We start from the raw sequence: 16,560 nt of genomic DNA, 5'->3' as shown, positions 1-16,560 counted from the left end.
ATCCACAGAAGGAAGTGTAGGCCAGATAGGGAAGAAGGTAGACAGCCCCAGGATGTAGCTGTCAGCCTCAGAGAAAAAGCACCGAAAGGCTATATGCACAAGACCGTTAGATGAATAAAACGATAAATGGAGAAATTGAAGGTCTTGACTGGAGACCAAAATATTGCAGTTGTAAAGGTTCAAGATGTAGCTACAGGAGTTTAAAATGTCCAAGGTATGGCTACAGGAGGAAGTTCCTGAAACAAGTCTCCCCATGTATTTATTTTAAAACCCCTGGGATAGAAACAGCTGAATGATAAAGAAGGTGAGTCGGGTGCCACATTCTTTCTGCACATTATCCAGATAAGCCACAAGGAGGGCCATGTGGACATCAAAGGGACAGTGGGGGGGGGGGGACTCCTGGGTGGCTCAGTCCGTAGAGCAGCCGAGTTTTGATCTCAGCTCAAGTCACGATCTCTGGGTCCTGATACAGAACTCTGTGTCAAGCTCTGTGCTCAAGTGGGAGTTGACTTGAGATTCTCTCTCCCTCTCCGTCCCACTCACTCCCTTTCTCTCTCTCTCTCAAATAAATAAATAAAAAAATTTTTTAAAAGGAGGGCAGCAGCACCTGGGTGGCTCAGTCGGTTAAGTGTCTGCCTTCAGCCCAGATTATGATCCTAGGATCCTGGGATCTAGCCCTATGTCTTCTCCCTCTGCCTACCACTCCCCTACTTGTGCATATGCTCTTTCTTTCTCTGTCAAATAAATAGATAAAGTCTTAAAAAAAAAAAAAGGAGGAAAGGAAACAGGAAGAAAGGGAAGACTAAGGCTTGTTGAGCACCAGACACTATAATGGGTATTTCTTTTTAAGATTTTATTTATTTATTTGATAGAGAGAGACACAGTGATAGAGGGAACACAAGCAGAAGGAGTGAGAGAGGGAGAAGCAGGCTTCCTGCTGAGCAGAGAGTCCAATGTTGGGCTTGATCCCAGAACCCTGGGATCATGCGCTGAGCCGAAGGTAGATGCTTAATGACTGAGCCACCCAGGCGCCCCTATGATGGGCATTTTATAATAATTGCCTCTTCTAGGGGCGCCTGGGTGGCTCAGGGGGTTAAAGCCTCTGCCTTCGGCTCAGGTCATGATCCCAGCGTCTGGGGATCGAGCCCCGAGTCGGGCTCTCTGCTTGGCGGGGAGCCTGCTTCTCCATCTCTCTCTGCCTGCCTCTCTGCCTACTTGTGATCTCCATCTGTCAAATAAATAAATAAAATCTTTTTTAAAAAATTGCCTCTTCTAATCTTCACAGCAATTCAGCAAAGCATTTTACAGATGAGGATATCAAGATTCAGATAAGTTAAAGCATTTTCCCAATATAACCCATCTAGTGAGAGCTCTAAGCCCGGTTTGTCTGACGACATGGTCCATGACCTTCCTGTTGAACCATACAGTGTGGAAGCTCCCAGTGGGGCAGCAGGAGCAGGCACAGCACAAGTCCTAGCCTTGTTGTAAGTGGAACATGGGAAACTGTCAACTTCCCTTGCAGAAGCTGCAAGGACAGCTGTATCCCGGGAGCAAGCTAGGCGTCAGTTAAGGATTGGTTGAGGTAAGAGGCTGTGGGGCAGAGAAGTTTGTCTACAATTTTAGCACAGGTTTGGAGGAACAAGGTCAACATTTCAGGACAAGCCAAAGAAGAGTTTTTTAAAAATCTTTTAAAATTTATTTATTTGACACAGAGAGCGCAAGAGAGCACAAGCAGGTAGAGAAGCAGAGGGAGAGGAAGAAGCAGGCTCCCCACTGAGCAAGATCCAATGCAGGGCTCTCTGGGATCATGACCTGAGCCAAAAGCAGACACTTAACCAACTGAGCCACCCAGGCACCCCTAGCCATAGAAGACTTACAGAAATACACAAATGAAAGCCCTGCAGCAAGGGAAGACTAGAAGAGCTTGCTTTCTTGTATGTGGCTGGAGATGAAACTTAAAGATATAGAAGTAGTTTCCATGAAAGACCATTCTCTACAGGGGAAAAAGAGTGATTGATCCAGTTAAAAAACTAGAGTATTTCATGTCTTTATTCAAAGTTCTGCAAGGACTTTCAATCTCATGCAGAATAAAATCCAAAGTCCTAACTAACCATGGTCTACAAGAGCCTACCTGATCTGGCCCCTACCCAGATCCCTCCAGATCTAAACTCCGGCCCATCCTTCTTGCTCACCCACTTGAGCCACGCTGGCCTCCTCACTGTTCCTTAATACGCAAGCCCACTCCCACCTCAGAGCCCTAGCATCTGCTGTTCCCAGGGCCTGGAACACACTTCTACTGAATCTGCTTGCTTTTTCAGAGACCCCTTCTCTGATAACCCAATATATTCACCAATGCTTTCTTTCACTTCTTGCAACTTCTCGCCACTCAACATTTATTTGTTTATTGTCTCCCCCCACTAGGACACAAGCTGCACAAGAGAATGGATTTCATCTGTTTTGCACACCACTCTGTGCCTAGTGCCGAAAACAGCATCTGACATATACAGTGGTTCTTGGTAAACATTGTTCAATGAAGTCAATGGAGATTGCATTGAACTGGCTGGTCAAAAGATTCTGAATAGAACTTCAGTATAAATTTGGTTTTGCTGGAACTGATAAAGATGTCTGCCTACCAGAGAACATTTAATTTCCTTTCCCAGTTGGTGTCTGGAAGTTGACTATAACTTGCAGTTGACTTCTGGTGGCAAACTCTCCCTTAGGATGAGTCATTTCCACTGATGGTTAGATCAATCCACTTAATAGCTTCATTTTCATGGTGCTTTTATATTCAGAAGAAGAAATTACAAAAGTTAGTATGGGCATATGTAGACAAAAATTTTGTTTTATAGATGCATATGTTTGTCTCTGTGTTTATACATATAAAAGAAATTTATATATGATAAACCAGTGAAGATAATTGGGAATAGGCAATACATTTCTATTCCTGTGAGTACAAAATTTCTGTCTCAACTCATGGATCCCCTTAATGGTTGTTTCACTGTGACTCCTCTAACTAGGCTTTTCACAAACTTTATACAATATCTCAATTGGCCACAGATACTTCAAGCACCACTGGATAATTTGGGTCATAAGAGCTAGATGCCAGAGCAGTTCCAACAAGCTGAAGTTTTTTCCTATTCTGGACTTGACTCAAATCATGTAACCCTTCCAGGTTACTTTTTCAAGGGATTGGAGTACAGGTTACTCAGTAAATGTGACGTTTGTTGTCTCAAAAATCTGGAATGATCTGCTGTATATCATATCTTTTTCTTAAAGGTACAGATGAAAGATGGGTTGTTTTTGTTGTTGTTTGTTTTTCTGGCTACTTATTTTTTAATTTTGAAGGTAACAACTCCACATGCCCCAGGCCATTGGATCCCCAGACACTTCCCTGAAGTGATACCTTGGGATTTTTGTGAGATTCCCCAGCCACTTTCTAGTATGTACATATTTTATCAGAGAACTGAGGATAATTGCTACATCCTGCTCACTAGTTGTATCAGAAGGGATGTCATCAATTTATTGGAACAAACTAATATCCAGTAGGATGGTGAGTAAACATAAAGACCAAATTATGATCCAATGCTAAACTTAAGTAGCGCCAAGCCAAGAGAATATACAGTTGACCTTCCAGGTAAAAGTAATTTCCTCTTCAAGTCTCTGCTTATTGGGCGATAGGAAAAAGATCAATAGCAGCCTACCAGGTATCAGGGGCTGAGTTGATTTTTCCTCCAGAAAAGAGATCCCATTTGAATCAGCAGCTACAATTGAAGTTACCACTTGATTAAGCTTATCGTTATCCAAAAACATTACCCAAAACACGCTTCGAACAGGTGAATGAGGTGATGTGATAAGAGTCATCACTTATAAATATTTCAAGTCTTTGATGGTGCCTACTTATAGAAATTCCCCCAAATGATGGGATACTGTGTTTAGTTTATAATTTGGATAGGAAAGGTGATCTCCAGGAACTTCCATTTGGTCCTTTCTACCATAATAGACAGGGTTTCATAGGTCAGAGAGCAATGTATATGTATAATCTTCTACCAGAAGCTGAATATTTCCACTCCAATTATAAACTCAGGAACTAAGAAAGTAAAGACAGGATGGGTTTGAAGATCCACTGGACCCCTATGAGAAGAATGATAGCCAAATCTTCATCTCCTAGCTCTTCTAAGCCCCATCCTGACTGGTGGACCACAGTGGAATTCAGATTCCTTAGGGTTCATTCTGGCTCAGAGCCAGTAACTAATAATTCCTGGGAGGTCTGGATATATTTCTCTTTCCTCAGGGTAAGTTACCATGGTAAATAAGGACAAGTCTTTCCAGGGAAGTCTAGGAATAAGAGTTATCACATGGTCCTTCCTCAAGTGTTCCTGATCTCTCCTTCTATCAAGGGGCCCTGGGACACTGAACTGACTCAGAAATGGGAAAAACGTAAGAGGCCATGACTTTTTATTGTGATGGCTTAAGTTAGGATTCTTTCTGTACACCTAAAGTTTTTTTTTCCCAGTTATACGGTTTACATAGAACCTTAATGGACTGCCTATTTTGGCCCTGAGTATCCCATGTTAGCCATCAAAATTTCCTATAGGTCAAACTATTCTGATTACCACTCTAGCCCTCCTACCTTTTATGGTAGCCATGCTCACCTCTGTTGGGTAAGTGCCACTCTATGGCCTCCACCATTCTGGGATATGATTATCTCCATTGAAATCAAGAAGTACATTTCAGTAACAGAATATACCCCCCCATCCTCACTCTACAGAGGACAACTATTTGTACCTTGTGAAAATATAGGACTCTTCTCATTAGTATATTTTTCTATGCCATAATGAAGGAAATGTTCTCTGAGCCTTCTTGGCCCAGGAAAGGGGTGAGTGAATGATAAATCCACATTTAATAAATCTACTAAAAACTTCCAAACTACTAAAGTCTCTGGCTTTTTCTATATCATATCAAAGAGTTTCTGGTATCTCAACTTGATATGTCAGACGCCACAACAGGCTTCTAACAGCTGACCAAGGAGATAGATCCTCTAAAACTAAGCAAATTTAGTCCATCGTAAAATTGTGTCCTTAATCTCTTGAACTCCGTGCCCACATATTTTATTCATGTCCTATTGAAGTAAATTAGCAAAATGTTGCAGTTTTTTTACTAAGTAATGTCTGACTTTAATTGATCCCTTGGGACATAACGTGACTCATATGTCTGGATGTAATGAGAGGCGAAGGGGTATGAGGAGAATTGACATCCACCTGCAAGGCAACTATCTCATGTGAAGTCATAAGAAGGGCTTCAAGCAACAGCCAAGGGCAAGGAGATGGTATTCTTTTGCTATCAAAATGGGCTCAGTGAGGTTTGAGGTACTTGGTATCAGCCAGATCCCAAATTTCCCCATTCCAAATTTCACATTACCACTCTTTCCCATTCTATGCCCTAACTTTTACCTAAAAGATTAGACAAGGCTGTGGGTTCAACCTATTTTTTTTAAAGATTTTATTCATTTATTTGACAGAGAGAGAGATCACAAGTAGGCAGCGAGGGGTGGGGAGGAAGCAGGCTCCCCGCCGGGCAGAGAGCCCGATGCGGGGCCCGATCCCAGGACCCCGAGACCATGACCTGAGCCGAAGGCAGAGGCCTCAACCCACTGAGACACCCAGGCGCCCCCAACCTATGTTAATCCAGCAGCCCAATTAACCTCAGCCATGTGGGACCACATGAAGAGATTCTTTTAGGGCAGTCACAGGTACTCCGTGGTTCTCTAACCATACCTTAAGGCAAGAATTTAAAAACCCTGAGACTTTCATTTTCTTTCTTTAAGCACGGTTAAAAATAGTCAGTCTCAGGCACAGCCTTTATATTCCATATGCCCTTCACACGGCCTATCACAGGAACCAGTTTGATCAGTAAGGCATTGTCTTCAATATGGACTGCACTCCATGTAACCACAGATGACAGTTAAAGTAATTGCTCACCACTGGGTACCATGCGCCATGCCAGCAACCCATCTTCTGATGTTAAACAGATCGTCACAGCTTTCACCTACAACCAGGTCAGACAAACAATCCCACCTCTCCATCTTATTAAGGTACTCCTGCCTGCAATCACAACTAGCACTGGTCAGAGTTGTTTGTTTTAGCCTACAGAATATACTTCAGCATGTTTCAATGGAGTGATTTATTATAGAATATTATCTATAAGAATAGACAAGAAATTTGCTTGATAACGCAGCCAGGAGAAACAGCCAACCTCACCATGGAAGGTCCCAAGGAAAAGCCTGCAGTTACCGCTACCTTTTATAGACATGTATAAAGACAGTAGAAAGGATCACCAATATAGCTTCCCCCCAAAAAATCAAATATTTCCACCACCTGATACTTCCGATATTGCTCACTTCTAGCATCTAATACTGCACAGGCGTATTTACTTGGATGAATTGTTCAAAGCCTGGGATTTTGTTGTTTTAATTTTCCATCCTCTCTCTTATGGGAAAGCAGGCTAGAAGTGGGAGGCAATGGATGTTGAATGACTCAGTCTTCATTCTGCAACAATCAGGAACACTTTTTGCCCAGCAAATATACTCCTAGAAGTCTATCTCACAGAAACAAAACCACTCACATGTAAAGATCTATGTAAGAATGTTTATCACAGATAATTTTGTAAGCAACAAAAATCCATAAACAAAGTAAAGGCCCAACACAAAGAACATGGTTGAATTCATTACAGTCCATGTAGATCTCTGAGTGCTATTATTTTTTTAAAGATTTTTATTTATTTGACAGATAGAGATGACAAGTAGGCAGAGAGACAGGCAGAGAGAGAGGGGGAAGCAGGCTTCCCGCTGAGCAGAGACCCGATGTGGGACTCGATCCCAGGACCCTGAGACCATGACCCAAGCCGAAGGCAGCAGCTCAACCCACTGAGCCACCCAGGTACCCTCTGAGTGTCATTATTATAAAGAAACAGAGTTCTTCAAGGTGACTGGGAGGGATTTCCTCAGGATGATTTTGACTGAATGGACAAATGTATATTATGTGATCTTGTTTTTGCTTAGAAAACTAAGAGAAACTGTTTATATAATGCATATGTATATATGATTATATGACTATAATAAAAACCATAGAAGAAATAGGCATCAGGTTTAGAACATGGGTTATCTGGGGAGATATAGAGTGATATGTGTGTGAGGGAAGGGAGAACTATACCAAGGGAAGAAGAAAAGTAAAAAATCTACATTTGAAAATTGTGGGATGGATTCTGGGAAGGGGGCCTCAGCAGCACCAGCAAAGATATTCAGTCTCTACAAGTCTTCACATAAAAACAGCAGAACATCTAGATAGCAAAGCCAAAGCACGTGGACAATATTCATAACTAAGGTTTGGATTTGCCAGATTCGGCAAATGAAAATGGAGGATTCCCAATGAAATTTGAATTTCAGATAAACAACGAATAATTTTTTAGTATACGTATGTCCCAAATATGGCATAAAAATAAACAGACGAGACCTAAATGGGGGAGGGGAACTGTGCCAGAAAAATCCCAGAAAGCAAGCCACCATGTTTTTGAACACTATGCAAAAACAACAGAAGAGGGAGCTCTACAAAATTAGAAAAGCTTTTCTGAGCCCCATCTTTTTTTTTTTTTTTTTTAAGTCCCGGAAAACTAATTTCACGCAAAAATAAGAAAGAGAATAGTATCAAGGTCAAATCCCACACAAAATTACTACAAGAAAAAAGAGAATATGGAGCAGAATAACATCCCAGAAGACAAAGCATGCCAAAAAGACCGGCCCACAAAACATGTAAAAATCGTACATTACTATTTCAAAATGAATATCATGAAGAAAATGATAGAAAAACACACACACAGGGGCGCCTGGGTAGTTCAGTTGGTTAAGCATCCAACTCCTGATCTCAGCTCAGGTCTCCATCTCAGGGTGGTGAGTTCAAGCCCCTCATTGTGCTCCGCAATAACCATGGAGCCTACACCAAAAAGCCCAATCTTAATCAGAATTAGAAAAATTCAGAAATGGGGGCGCCTGGGTGGCTCAGTGGGTTAAAGCCTCTGCCTTCGGCTCAGGTCATGATCCCAGAGTCCTGGGATCCAGCCCCGCATCGGGCTCTCTGCTCAGCAGGAAGCCTGCTTCCCTCTCTCTCCGTCTGCCTGATGCTCTACCTACTTGTGATCTCTCTCTCTCTCTCAAATAAACAAATAAAATCTTTTAAAAAATTGTTAAAAAAAGAAAAATTCAGAAATGAGGTGATGGAATTCAATAAAGAACAAGAATCAAAAGGAAGAATCATTTCAGAAATGAAGGTGAAATTACAAAGAATAAACAAGCAAGTCAATGCAACTGAAGAAAAATAGAAAGTGAAGAAGAAAAAATTGAAGACCAACAAGAAAGGAAGAGAAATAAAAAGAAAGGAAGGAAGGAAGGTAGAGGATATCAAACACAGGTAATAGGAATGCTTAAGGGAGAAAACCAAAGCAAGGACATAGAAAACATGCTACACCCTATAGATAAAAAATGAAACAAAACAAACAGCAACAAACAAAATTTTCCTAAAAATAAAAAAGACTTAAAACTGCATATTGAAAGAGCATATCATATAGCTGAGTTTATTGACCTAGAACAACCAAGACCCCAACATATTCTAGTAAAATTTTTGGTCTTAAAAGAAAAAATTAAAAGTCTTTGACATCTAGAAAAAACAACAACAACATATGACTTTTAAGGAAAAGAAAAGTAGATTATCATCAGAATTTTTTAAATTTTATTTTTTAATTTAAATTAAATTAATTAACATATAATGCATTATTAGTCTCAGAGGCAGAGTTCAGTGATTCATCAGTCTTATGTAATACCCAGCGCTCATTACATCATGTGCCCTCCTTAATGCCCATCACCCAGTTACCCCATTCCCCCACCCCCCTCCCCTCCAGCAACCCTCAGTTTGCTTCCTTTGTCATCAGAATTTTTGACAACACTTTATGCCAGGACAAAAAGAGAAAAATAATAGTATAAGCAAGGAAAAACAAGTATGAAACAAGGATTTTATATGCAACAAAAAATAACTTTCAAACATAAAGGACACCAACAAACTATTAACAACATATAAAAACTGGGTAATATTAGTCTCATGAGCCATTCCTGAAAAATCTATCAGAGAGAAATCAGCTTCAGGCCACCAAAGTAACTGGAGAGACATTGATGTAAGAGTAAGTGGTGAGGGGGCACCTGGGTGGCTCAGTGGGTTAAAGCCTCTGCCTCTGGCTCAGGTCATGATCGCAGGGTCCTGGGATCAAGCCCCACATCAGGGAGCCTGCTTCCTCCTCTCTCTCTGCCTGCTTCTCTGCCTACTTGTGATCTCTGTCTGTCAAATATATAAATAAAATCTTAAAAAAAAAAGAAGTGGTGAGCATTCAATATATATAATTACCTATCGAACTACAAATAAATGAGAGCTAGGACATGGAATATTGTGTATATCAGGTATGTACTCAGACAATATAAATATGGTACAACTATCTTCTTTATTTTTACTTTTTCAAAACAGCTTTGTTGAGATATATTTCAAAGGCCATATAGTTCACCCATTTAAAGTACAATTCAGTGGCTTTTAGTGTATTTACAGAAATATACATCTATCATCACACTCAATTTTAGAACATTTTCATTACCTAAATGAAATCCCACACTCTTAAGCTGTCATTTCTAACCTCCCCATTCCCTAAACTAGGATGCCCCAGGTATCCACTGATCAGCTTTCTGACTCTATAGGCTTGCCTCTTCTGTATTTCATATAAATGGAATTACACAATACCCACTAGCAATGTACAAGTGTTCCAATTTGTCCACACCCTCTTTGACAATAGCCATCCTAGTAGTTGTGATTTCACTTGTATTTCTCTGATGGCTAATGATGTTGAACACTTTCCAGGTGTTTATTCTCCATTCATAGATCTTCTTTGGAGAAATATCTATTCCTATCTTGTGTGTATTTTAAAATTTGTCTTCCTATCATTGAGTTAAAATTATTCTTTATATGTTCTAGATACAAGCCCTTATCAGGTACATGATTTGCATATATTTTCTCTCATTCTGTGAATAATCTTTTCACTTTTTTGATGGTATTCTTTGAAACATAAAAGTTTTCCATTTTTAGGATGTCCAGTTAATATTTTATTGTTGTTGTTGTTGCTCGTACTCTTGATTTTGAATCTAACTATTGCCCAATCCAAGGTCACAATGATTTGAACCTATATTTTCTTCTAAGAGTTTCATGATTTTATTTTATTTTATTTTTTAAAGATTTCATTTATTTATTTGACAGACAAGAGATCACAAGTAGGTAGAGCAGCAGGCAGGGGTGGGAGAGCAGGCTCCCCACTGAGCAGAGAGCTTGACGTGGGGCTCGATCCAAGGACCCTGAGATCATGACCTGAGCTGAAGGCAGAGGCTTAACCCACTGAGCCACCCAGGAGACCTGAGTTTTACTATTTTTACTTTTATACTTTGGTCTTTGATTCATGTGGAGTTAATTTTCATCTGTGATATAAAGTAAGGGTCCAACCTCATTCTTTTGCATGTGAATATCCAGTTGTCCTGGCAGCACAACTGTTTTTTTAGATGGTGAGAGAGAACAGAGAAAGCATGGGCAAAGTTTTACATGTTTTCAGCAATCATATTGGTGGTAGTATTGGAATTGTTAGTCTGACTCTCTTGATGTGTAATAGAGGATAAAACAAATGAGTAATTTACTTTCCCTTTTTTAAAAAGATTTTATTTATTTATATGTCAGGGAGAGAGAGAGAGCACAAGCAGGGGGAGCAGCAGGCAGAGGGAGAGGGAGAAGCAGGTTCCCCACTGAGCAAGGAATCCAATGCAGGACTCGATTCCAGGACCCTTGGATCATGACCTGAACTGAAGGCAGATGCTCAACTGACTGAGCCATCCAGGGGTCCCAAACAAATGAATAATTTTCATCCCCTGTATCCTTGAAAACCAAATCCTCAACGTAAAATAAAGAAGGCAGTCATAATAGAGAAGAGGTTAAGTAAATGTTCTGTAGTCCTGGACTAGAGTTATAAATATTAATATGAACTTATGAATTATTTAGCTCTAGCCACTGAAAGAAACCTAAAGACAATGACACGCTATGTAGCAATGAGTATCCCCTAGTACCCAGACTGTGGTCTTGAAATACCCTTTCTCATGAAAAGAAAATGGTATTTTTGACAAAATGGCTGATCCCAAGTCTGGGGCAAGAAGTGCACAAGACGAACCCAGAGCATCTAAAGGAAGGATTGCAAGGAAGTTACTGAAGACGACTAGGATGAAGTCAAAAGGACTCGGAAGCTAACTCAAGTCCCATCAGCCGCAGGACTCTATGAACTTCAATAATGACAGTAATTGCAACAATTTCAAACTCACCAAATATGTCTAAATCTAGGAGTTTGTAATGATACTTTTAAAAACAAGAATTGGTCCCGTTTAGAGGACAATAGGGAACTAATTTATTATCTTGCAACTAACAATTAAAAGGAATAACTAGAACATTCATCCTGCCTTTTATATGAACTTCACTGCTATATAACAAGACAGCAGAGGAGGAAAATGTGTTTTTATAGAAGTATTCCCACAAAAAATGAAAGAGAAATGATACAATATCATGGTAGATTATTAACATTTGGTAACTCTGCAGTGAATAATAGATATGTCATTATGCATCTGTTAAGATCACAAAAAATGACAACCAGACAATATGTGCTTCCTATCGTCTTCATATAATATTCAACGTTTTGCCAAAGTGATTGTACCTGTTGTTTGATCCATCATCTGGATCAGTTGCCTATTTGCAAGAACTACAGAAAACAGAGGAACACATTGAACTTCACTAAGAATATTTAAGTAACAAAATCCAGCCAAAAGGCCTGTAAGCAAAAGAAAGGATGCAGGAAGAGCCTATGGATTAAAAGATACTTACATGATACATGTTTAAATGGGCAAGAGTGAATTATAGTGTCTAGGAATGCACACTGGGGTAATAAAAGTATAAAAACAAAAAATGTAGGGGTGCCTGGGTGGCTCAGTGGGTTAAAGCCTCTGCCTTCGGCTCGGGTTGTGTTCTCAAGGTCCTCAGATCGAGTCCCCCATCGGGCTCTCTGCTCAGCAGGGAGCCTGCTTCCCCCCACCCTTCTCTGCCTGCCTTTCTGCCTACTTGTGATCTCTGTCAAATAAATAAATAAAATCTTTAAAAACAAATAAAATAAAAACAAAAAATGTAAGAAAGTGGTCACTATAAAAGTCAAGTCTATCAGGTGCCTCCTGGGTGGCTCAGTCGGTTAAGTGTCTGCCTTTGGCTCAGGTCACGGTCCCAGGTCCTGGGATCGAGCCCCACATCAGGCTACCTGCTCGGTGGGGAGCCTGCTTCTCCCTCTCTCTTTGCCCCTCCCCCAACACTCATGATCTCTCGCTTGCTCTTGCTCTACCTCAAATAAATAAATGAAATCTTTGGAAAAAAAAAGTTAGATCTAACAAGCACTTTCTTGTTAGAGGAGAGGAGGGTATATGTGATTGGGATGGGGTACATGGAAGGGGCTTCTAGGGTAACTGGCAAAACTCTTTTTTTTTTATCTGGATGGTGTTCACCTTCAAATAATTCAGTAAGTTATGTATTTTATTTGTGTGGTATCCTGCAAAGATGTTTTATTTTACAATAAAAACATATATTTAAAAAATTTCTTATACCCCAGTCACACCTCAGACCAATTAAATCACGTTCTCTGGAGGTTAGAACCAGGCATCAGTATTTTTTAAAGCTCCTGGTGATTTTTTTTCTTTAAGAATTTATTTTTAAGATTTTTAAGAGAGATAGTGCACAAGTAAGCAGAGCGGCAGGCAGAAGGAGAGGGAGAAGCAGGCTCCCCGCTGAGCAGGGAGCCTGATGCGGAACTCGATCCCAGGACTCTGGGGTCATGACCTGAGCTGAAGGCAGCCGTTTAACTGACTGAGCCACCCAGGTAACCCATCGCTGGTGATTCTTAAATGCAGCCAAGTTTGAAAACCAATGTATAAGAGGTATGGCATTTCACTGTTCTCAGGACCAGGGCCTGGGTTCCAGTCCCCAGTATGGTGGTGTGAACAGAGCAAGTAGTCTAAACTCTCTTGACCATAGGAGCTGGTCTGTATGTTGTATGGTGAAAACAGTTTACTTACCAAAAATCAGGATTGGACAGGCTGATTTCTTAAGTCCCTTTGAGTTCTAGAGCCTGATAATCCAAAGAAAACAGAAACAGAAATTATATTTGAACAATTTAATTGTATAAACCTTCTAACAGTTGTGTATATGATATGCTCTCACTCATGCATCCATATGAAAAACGTGTGTGTGTATGTGTGTGTGTTGCTTAGAGTCCTGGCATGAAAAAGAATTCACCATATATGGTTTATTGATGAGATTTAATGAAGGAGAGAAACAAAGAGGCGTGGGCAGGATTAACTGTCACAGACACACAATAGTGAAAAGCTGTTACCCTACCACACCGAACCTGAAGAACAGGAAGAATAAATGTTTACTGGAGCCCAGCGAGAGCTGGAGCTGTCATTGTCCGAGGATACAGCCATTGACACTGGGTCCATTCTTTAGCATAGCTGTGTACATGACTAGACCACAATGCATTTGTCCATTCTACTGTTACTTGAGTTATTTGCAAATTTTGTTTCCATAAACAATGTTGCTAAGAATAGTCTCAGACATGCTTCTCGAGGAACATACACACACATTTCTGTTGGATGTACATGTAGGAGTGGAATTGCTGGGTCGTAGCCCATATAAATCTTCAGTGTAGACTGCCAAACTGTTTTTCAAAGTTCATGTACCAATTTACATTCTTACTAACAGTATATAAGGATTTCTTTCACTCCATAGTCTCATCAATACCTGCGAAGAAGAATGACAAAGAACAACCTACACAGTTAGATGTAAACATTTATTACAAAGCTATGGTGATTGAGACAGTGTGGTCTGGGTGAAAGGATGGATAAGTAAACCCATGAGAAGAATAGAGAGTCTAGAAAATGGTTCCACACATATATTTAAAACACTGAATAAATAATGAAGGTAGCATCGCAGAGCGGTAGAAAAGAGAGAGTCAGTCTTTTCTGTAAACGGTACTGAGTCAGTGGAATACACCTGCCCAGGAAAAGAAACTTGACCCCACCTCACACCACACCCAACAATCATTTCCAGGTGGCTTGCAGAGGTACACGTGAAAGTTGAGACAATAAAGACTGAGAAGAAAGCACAGGGTCCTCATGACCTTGGACAAATTCTTAAACAGGACACTAAAAGCACTTCAGCCAAGAAGGAAAATATCAATATATCAGATTCCATTAAAATTGGGGGTTGTTGCTCACTAAAAGACACAGTAAAAAAAATACAGCAGTATACAGCACATATTGACCAAGATATTTGTAACACATTGTCTTAGCTCAGACTGCGGTAACATCATACCATAGACTAGATGGCCTACACAATAAACGTGTATTTCTCCCAGTACTGGAAAGTGGGTAGTTCAAGATCAAGGTAACTGCAGATTTGCTGTCTGCTGAGGGTCCGCTCTTTCGTTAACACGCTGCCTATCTGCTTGCTCTGTCCTCATTTGGCAGAAGAGCAGGAGAGAGCTCTCTGGGGCTTCTTTGATAAGTATTCGAATCCCATTCATGATAGCTCCCTCCTCATAACCTATTCACCTTCAGAGGCTCCACCATCACATTGGGGGTTAGGATTCCAACAAAGAAATTTAGGGAGGACACAAACATTCCGGTCATAACACACACATAACTGACAAAGGACTCTTTTCCAGCTTACAGAAAGAAACTTAGAGGCGCGCCTGGGTGGCTCAGTGGGTTAAAGCCTCCGCCTTCAGCTCAGGTCATGATCTTGGGGTCCTGGGATCGACCCTGCATCGGGCTCTCTGCTCAGCAGGGAGCATGCTCCCCCCCATCCCCGCCTCCCTCTCTGCTTGCTTGTGATCTCTGTCTGTCAAATAAATAAATAAAATCTTAAAAAAAAAAAAAGAACGCTTAGAATGATGGCAATCCAGTGGGATATTGATTAACAAGCTTGAATAAGCACTTCACAAAACAAAATATCTAAATAGTCAAAAATATTCAAATGTTAAAAAGGGCACAATCCCTTACAAAATATAACAATGAAATATTACCTCACACCCACCAGCATGGATAAAATTAAAATGACTGACAATATAGTGTTGGAGAGAATATGGAGCAATGAGAACTCTCACATGTATAAATTGACACAATCCCTTTGGAAGTGAAACTAAATTAAAAGTTGAAATATACCATGACTCAGCAATTTTACTCCTATGCCTATGTTCCAGAAATGCATACATTTCTGCTCCAAAACACAGGTCAAACACTGTCCATGGTCAATATTTTTCTTAATAGACAAGAATGGAAATAACTGTCCATTAATAATATCAATAGATAAGTTATGGTATACTTGCGTGATGGAATAGTAACAGCAATTAACATGAACAACCCCACGCTGCAACGACATGAGTCAGTCTCATAATGTTCAATGAAAGCAGTCATCCAGAGGCGCCTGGGTGGCTCAGTGGGTTAAAGCCTCTGCCTTTGGCTTGGGTCATGATCCCGGGGTCCTGGGATGGAGCCTTGAATCAGGCTCCCTGCTGAGCAGAGAGCCTGCTTCCTCCTTTCTCTTTGCCTGCCTCTCTGCCTACTTGTGATCTCTGTCAAATTAATAAATAAAAAATATTAAAAAAAAAAGACTGAAGAAGAAGGAAAGAGTAGTGGTGATTGGAGGGACATAAGGGGGTTTCGGGGATGCTGCTATTATTCTACTTCCTGAGGTGGGAGGAATTTCCTGGGTATATTTATTTTTTGATGGTTTATCAAGCTATACATTTATAATTTCTGCATTTTGTACATATATTTTACCTCATTACAATCTTCTTAATGAAAAACATGCATGTGTAACAATGTTCACCATTGCATCATCCATAATGTTATTGGATTCATCCATTATGGCATTAGTTAAATAAACTGGGGTATATCCATGAAATGAAATAGTTTGCTGTTGCTTAAAATAACGTCTGTGAAAAAAAAAATAATGTCTGTGGAAAACTTTCAGGACATTCCGCTCAGTGGGAAAAGCAGGTTACAAAAAAGTATATTCAGTACATATCCATTTGTTTGTTTGTTTGTTTGTTTTTAAAGATTTTTTATTTATTAGACAGAGATCACAAGTAGCAGAGGCAGGCAGGGAGAGAGGAGGAAGCAGGCTCCCTGACAAGCAGAGAGTTGATGTGGGGCTTGATCCCAGAACCCTGGGATCATGTCCTGAGCCGAAGGCAGAGGCTTTAACCCACTGAGCCACCCAGGCACCCTATCCATTTGTTTTTTAAAAATGCATGTGTAAAAAAAAAAAATCTAAAAAAAAAAAAAAAAAAGGGGGACAACCTGGGTGGCTCAGTCAGTTAAGTGGCTGCCTTCGGCTCAGGTCATGATCC

Source organism: Martes martes (assembly GCF_963455335.1).
Source record: "Martes martes genome assembly, chromosome: 9".
In the NCBI taxonomy this organism is placed as follows: domain Eukaryota; kingdom Metazoa; phylum Chordata; class Mammalia; order Carnivora; family Mustelidae; genus Martes; species Martes martes.
This window is presented reverse-complemented; position numbering follows the sequence as displayed.